This window comes from Canis aureus, chromosome 13, assembly GCF_053574225.1.
Source record: "Canis aureus isolate CA01 chromosome 13, VMU_Caureus_v.1.0, whole genome shotgun sequence".
NCBI lineage: Eukaryota > Metazoa > Chordata > Mammalia > Carnivora > Canidae > Canis > Canis aureus.
The window spans coordinates 15,190,966-15,198,281 of NC_135623.1; positions in this window are offsets into that span (position 1 = coordinate 15,190,966).

A 7,316-nucleotide genomic window follows, 5' to 3' on the forward strand; every position below is an offset into this window, starting at 1 on the left:
ATCCTAAAAGGAGGCCGAGCTCTGGCTACCGGGTTCGGGAATGATCATTGCCTAGGTTTATGCTGATCCACCGAACTCGTGCCTTCACAGCTCTTCTCTCCCTGCACAATGAGGGGAAACACAGGTCTTTTTTTTTTTTTTTTAATTTTTATTTATTTATGATAGTCACAGAGAGAGAGAGAGAGAGAGAGAGAGAGGCAGAGACACAGGCAGAGGGAGAAGCAGGCTCCATGCACCGGGAGCCCGACGTGGGATTCGATCCCGGGTCTCCAGGACCGCGCCCTGGGCCAAAGGCAGGCGCTAAACCACTGCGCCACCCAGGGATCCCGGAAACACAGGTCTTAAAATTAAGGAAGCCCACTCCCACTCAGGCGGGTCCGTCACTTGTGGAGGACGTCATCTGGGCCAAGTAGTGCAAACGGGGACGATCAAGAATAGGTTGCAGGTTAGACATAGTCTGGTGGAGGTTTTTCCTGAGGCAAGCACTTACCTTCAATGTCATTCTTTATTTGTTCATCCATTTATTATTTGTTAAATATTTTAGTTTTATGTCATCTCTATACGCAACATGGAGTTCAAAGTCACAGTCCTGAGATCAAGATCCCCTGACCAGGGCAGCCAGACACCCACCCCAGTACCATGTTTCATATCTCTTTGCTTGCTTGCCCATCCCTGCATCCAACTGGAACATTGAGTCCTTGACGGGGAGCTTTAGTTACCTCCAAATCCTAGAGCATTCTCACTATATCCCAATCCTAGATTCACACTTGCCATTGAATAGCATTTTAAGTAAATCGTCAGTGAAATGACTCCTGGTAAAGGAAATTGTCAACTTTTCACGTGTGTGGGCCCCACTCCCTGGGCTCCCAGGGAAGCTATGCTTTCTTTAACATTGATCAAGGTCCCAATGACTCCACCACACCTCAAAGCATGGGCTCACTTTCTGCCCTGATACATGCAGCGTGTCTGGTTCAATTAATACATATGAATCAATCAAAGGGAGCCTGACCGCTCAGTGTGGCTCGTAAGAACATGCGACTCTTATTCTTGGGGTAGCGAGTTCAAGCCCCATGTTGGGTGTAGAGATTACAGAAAAATAAAATCTTAAAAAAAATCAATCAGTTGATCTGGGGGAGACACAGCCCCGGATCCCACAGGGACAGGGAGCCAGCTGACGGGTCTATGCACAATATTATAGGCAGCAGAGCACAAAATCTGAACTTTCAGAAATCTGCTAGAGTGGGGGACACACCACCCTTGAGGGTGCTCAGGTGGAGAAGTGGGGGGCAGTCCCGGGAGCGACAGGGTGGACTCAGGATCCCAGGGGTCCCAAGGACGGTGGCGCCAACTGTTCCCAGGCTCAGGAGCGGGGAACCTGGCTGAGAGCCGCGGGTCTAGGGCCAGCTATCTGCCCTGTGTGGCCACAAGCTGCCAACCCCGGTCCAGTCATGGGGCCGCGTCCCTGGGCCAGGCCAGCAAAGGCCAGAAGTGGGAGGAGACCCTCCCGGGCAGGAGGAGCACAGGTCTCCCCCGTGGGAGTCCCTCAAAATTGAAATTTTGAAACTCAGTCACTTGTCTGAGATTTGAAAAAGAACGAAAGAAAAAGCTCGGACGCAGACAGGGTGAACGCAGGGTTCTGACAGAAATGGCGAAGACGCAAGGGCTTGGTGGCTCTCCTGTGGGGGCCCCTGCAGACAGGGGGGCGGGATGCTCAGCCCCAGCCCCAGAGCCAGAGAACCCAGCGCCCCCACCCGCATCCCGCCCGTCAGGCCGAGTCGTCGGGGAGCAGCACAGCGCCGCCTGGTGGACGCCGGAGGCGATGACACCGATCCCGCCTCTGACCCCGCAGGTGCATCTCTATCTGCGAGTTGAGCTCACCCGCGGTCCCTCGCAGCTCCACACAGCCTGCCAATGGAGTTTCGAAAATCCTCACTAGAGACGTTTGTCAGAAGCTCCTGGGAGGCAAGTGGCAAGCGGCAGGCGTGGAAGACTTTTTTATTAAAAAAAAAATCAACTAAATTTATTTAAACTCACTAGGAAAAATTTCTGAATATAAAACACCATTTTCCTCAATCATAATAGCTAAAATTTATTTTATTTATTTATTTTCTTTGCTGGGCTATTAATTCACTTTTATTTTTTAAATACTATTATTATTATTTTTAAAAAATTTATTTTTTATTGGTCCAGGGCAGGTCTATTTTTAACTCTTTGAGGAACCTCCACACAGTTTTCCAGAGTGGCTGCACCAGTTCACATTCCCACCAACAGTGTAAGAGGGTTCCCCTTTCTCCGCATCCTCTCCAACATTTGTGGTTTCCTGCCTTGTTAATTTTCCCCATTCTCACTGCTGTGAGGTGGGATCTCACGGTGGTTTTGATTTGTATTTCCCTGATGGCCAGTGATGCGGAGCATTTTCTCATGTGCATGTTGGCCATGTCTATGTCTTCCTCTGTGAGATTTCTCTTCATGTCTTTTGCCCATTTCATGATTGGATTGTTTGTTTCTTTGCTGTTAAGTTTAATACGTTCTTTATAGATCTTGGAAACTAGCCCTTTATCTGACACATCATTTGCAAATATCTTCTCCCATTCTGTAGGTTGTCTTTGAGTTTTGTTGACTGTATCCTTTGCTGTGCAAAAGCTTCTTATCTTGATGAAGTCCCAATAGTTCATTTTTGCTTTTGTTTCTTTTGCCTTCGTGGATGTATCTTGCAAGAAGTTACTGTGGCCGAGTTCAAAAGGGGTGTTGCCTGTGTTCTCCTCTAGGATTTTGATGGAATCTTGTCTCACATTTAGATCTTTCATCCATTTTGAGTTTATCTTTGTGTATGGTGAAAGAGAGTGGTCTAGTTTCATTCTTCTGCATGTGGATGTCCAATTTTCCCAGCACCATCTATTGAAGAGACTGTCTTTCTTCCAGTGGAGAGTTTTTCCTCCTTTATCGAATATTAGTTGACCATAAAGTTCAGGGTCCACTTCTGGGTTCTCTATTCTGTTCCATTGATCTATGTGTCTGTTTTTGTGCCAGTACCATAGTGTCTTGATGACCACAGCTTTGTAGTATAACCTGAAATCTGGCATTGTGATGCCCCCAGATATGGTTTTCTTTTCTAAAATTCCCCTGGCTATTCGGGGTCTTTTCTGATTCCACACAAATCTTAAAATAATTTGTTCTAACTCTCTGAAGAAAGTCCATGGTATTTTGATAGGGATTGCATTAAACATGTAAATTGCCCTGGGTAACATTGACATTTTCACAATATTAATTCTTCCACTCCATGAGCATGGAATATTTTTCCATCTCTTTGTGTCTTCCTCAATTTCTTTCAGAAGTGTTCTACATAGTTTTTAGGGTATAGATCCTTTACCTCTTTGGTTAGGTTTATTCCTAGGTATCTTATGCTTTTGGGTGCAATTGTAAATGGGATTGACTCCTTAATTTCTCTTTCTTCAGTCTCATTGTTAGTGTATAGAAATGCCATTGATTTCTGGGCATTGATTTTGTATCCTGCTACACTACGAAATGCAGTTCTAGCAATCTTGGGGTGGAGGCTTTTGGGTTTTCTATGTAGAGAATCATGTCATCGGCGAAGAGGGAGAGTTTGACTTCTTCTTTGCCAATTCGATTGCCTTTAATGTCCTTTTGTTGTCTGATTGCTGAGGCTAGGACTTCCAGTACTATGTTGAACAGCAGTGGTGAGAGTGGACATCCCTGTCTTGTTCCTGATCTTAGGGGAAAGGCTCCCAGTGCTTCCCCATTGAGAATGATATTTGCTGTGGGCTTTTCATAGATGGCTTTTAAGATGTCGAGGAATGTTCCCTCTATCCCTACGCTCTGAAGAGTTTTGATCAGGAATGGATGCTGTATTTTGTCAAATGCTTTCTCTGCATCTAATGAGAGGATCATATGGTTCTTGGTTTTTCTCTTGCTGATATGATGAATCACATTGAGTGTTTTACGAGTGTTGAACCAGCCTTGTGTCCCGGGGATAAATCCTACTTGGTCATGGTGAATAATCTTCTCAATGTACTGTTGGATCCTATTGGCTAGTATCTTGTTGAGAATTTTTGCATCCATGTTCATCAGGGATATTGGTCTGTAATTCTCCTTTTTGGTGGGGTCTTTGTCTGGTTTTGGAATTAAGGAGATGCTGGCCTCATAGAACGAATTTGGAAGTACTCCATCTCTTTCTATCTTTCCAAACAGCTTTAGTAGGATAGGTATGGTTTCTTCTTTAAACGTTTGATAGAATTCCCCTGGGAAGCCATCTGGCCCTGGACTTTTGTGTCTTGGGAGGTTTTGGATGACTGCTTCAATTTCCTCCCTGGTTATTGGCCTGTTCAGGTTTTCTATTTCTTCCTGTTCCAGTTTTGGTAGTTTGTGGCTTTCCAGGAATGCGTCCATTTCTTCTAGATTGCCTAATTTATTGGCGTATAGCTGTTCATAATATGTTTTTAAAATCGTTTGTATTTCCTTGGTGTTGGTAGTGATCTCTCCTTTCTCATTCATGATTTTATTAATTTGAGTCTTCTCTCTCTTCTTTTTAATAAGGCTGGCTAGTGGTTTATCCATCTTATTAATTCTTTCAAAGAACCAACTCCTGGTTCTGTTGATCTGTTCCACAGTTCTTCTGGTCTCAATTTCGTTGAGTTCTGTCGAATCTTAATTACCTCTCTTCTTCTGCTGGGTGTAGGATCTATCTGCTGTTTTTTCTCTAGCTCCTTTATGTGTAAGATTAGCTTTTGTATTTGAGTTCTTTCCAGTGTTTGAATGGATGCTTGTATTGCGATGTATTCCCCCTTATGACTGCTTTTGCTGCATCCCAAAGATTTTGAATGGTTGTATCTTCATTCTCATTAGTTTCCATGAATCTTTTTAATTCTTCCTTAATTTCCTGGTTGACCCTTTCATGTTTTAGCAGGATGGTCCTTAACCTCCACGTGTTTGTGGTCCTTCCAAACTTCTTGTTGTGATTTAGTTCTAATTTCAAGGCATTATGGTCTGAGAATATTCAGGGGACGATCCCAATCTTTTGGTATCGGTTCAGACCCGATTTGTGACCCAGTATGTGGTCTATTCTGGAGAAAGTTCCATGTGCACTTGAGAAGAATGTGTATTCCGTTGAGTTTGTATGTAAACTTCTGTAGATATCTGTGAAATCCATCTGGTCCAGTGTATCAGTTAAAGCTCTCGTTTCTTTGGAGATGTTGTGTTTAGAAGACCTATCGAGGGTAGAAAGCGCTAGATTGAAGTCACCAAGTATAAGTGTATTATTATCTAAGTATATCTTAACTTTGGTTATTAAGTCATTGATATATTTGGCAGCTCCCACATTTGGGGCATATATATTGAGGATTGTTAAGTCCTCTTGTTGGATAGATCCTTTAAGTATGAGATAGTGTCCCTCTTCATCTCTCACTACAGTCTTCGGGGTAAATTTTAGTTTATCTGATATGAGGATGGCTACCCCTGCTTTCTTTTGAGGACCATTTGAATGGTAAATGGTTCTCCAACCTTTTATTTTCAGGCTGTAGGTGTCCTTCTGTCTAAAATGAGTCTCTTGTAGACAGCAAATAGATGGGTCCTGCTTTTTTACCCAGTCTGACAGCCTGCGCGTTTTGATGGGGTCATTAAGCCCGTTCACGTTCCAAGTTACTATTGAAAGATATGAGTTTAGTGTCATCATGATATCTATTCAGGCCTTGTTTTTGTGGATTGTTCCACTGAACTTCTTCTTAAAGGGGAATTTGAAGAGTCCCCCTTAAAATTTCTTGCAGAGCTCGTTTGGAGGTCACATATTCTTTCAGTTCCTGCCTGTCTTGAAAGCTCTTTATCTCTCCTTCCATTTTGAATGAGAGCCTTGCTGGGTAAAGTATTCTTGGTTGCATGTTCTTCTCATTTAGGTCCCTGAATATATCCTGCCAGCCCTTTCTGGCCCGCCAGGTCTCTGTGGAGAGGTCTGCTGTTACCCTAATACTCCTCCCCATAAAAGTCAGGGATTTCTTGTCTCTTGCTGCTTTAAGGATCTTCTCATTATCTTTGGAATTTGCAAGCTTAACTATTAGATGTCAAGGTGTTGAATGGCTTTTATTGATTTTAGGGGGGGGGACCTATTTCCTGGATCTGAATGCCTGTGTCCCTTCCCAGATTAGGAAAGTTTTCAGCTATGATTTGTTCAAATACATATTCTGGCCCTCTGTCCCTTTCGGCGCCCTCGAGAACCCCAATTAAACGTAGGTTTTTCTTCCTCAGGCTGTCGTTTATTTCCCTTAATCTATCTTCATGGTCTTTTAATTGTTTGTCTCTTTTTTCCTCAGTTTCCCTCTTTGCCATCAACTTGTCTTCTATGTCACTCACTCGTTCTTCCACCTCGTTAACCCTCGTCGTTAGGACTTCTAGTTTGGATTGCATCTCATTCAATTGATATTTAATTTCTGCCTGATTAGATCTAAATTCTGCAGTCATGAAGTCTCTTGAGTCCTTTATGCTTTTTTCCAGAGCCACCAGTAGCTGTATAATAGTGCTTCTGAATTGGCTTTCTGACATTGAATTGTAATCCAGATTTTGTAGCTCTGTGGGAGAGAGGACTGTTTCTGATTCTTTCTTTTGAGGTGAGGTTTTCCTTCTAGTCATTTTGCTCAGTGCAGAGTGGTCAAAAACAAGTTGTAAAAGGAAAAGGAGAAAAAGAGAGGAGAGAAAGAAGGAAAGAAAAGAGAAAAAGAAAAAAGAGAAAGAAAAAGAAAGGAGAAAAGGGTGGGGGAAGCAAACAGAAATCAAAAAGCAAATAAAAAACAAAACAAAACAAAACAACACGGGGAAGCATCTTCTGATTCTGTATACTTTAAGTTCCTTGACTTCCCCTGGAAGTTGTCCTTCTAGCTGGTCTTCTGGGGGAGGGGCCTGTTGTGCTGATTTTCAGGTGTTAGCCCTTGGGGGAGCTGCTCTGCCCCGGCCTGGTTCAGGGCTCAGTGGGGGGTGTTTACCCCGTGAGGCCCCAGGAGGAACCACAGTGGTGGGGCCAGCTCTGGAGCCCTGACTTCAGCCCTCGCAGTAACTCCAGAGCTCTCGGTCTGCATGGCCTGGAGGCTCCGGGGCGGGGCCGCTGATCTGCTCAGCTCCGAGCAGGAGCGTCCTTGCGGTCCTGGGCCCTCCCGGCCTCTGCCTGTCCCGGGGTGAGGCCGGATCCTGGGCTGTGACCCGGCGCCCTGTGCTCTGGGGCCTGCGCTGTTGGATTCGCTCCCGGGCGCGCAGCCCCCTCCGCGGAGCCGCCGCCGGAGCCCACCCGAGCTGCTCCGGGTCCCGCCGTGCGCGCT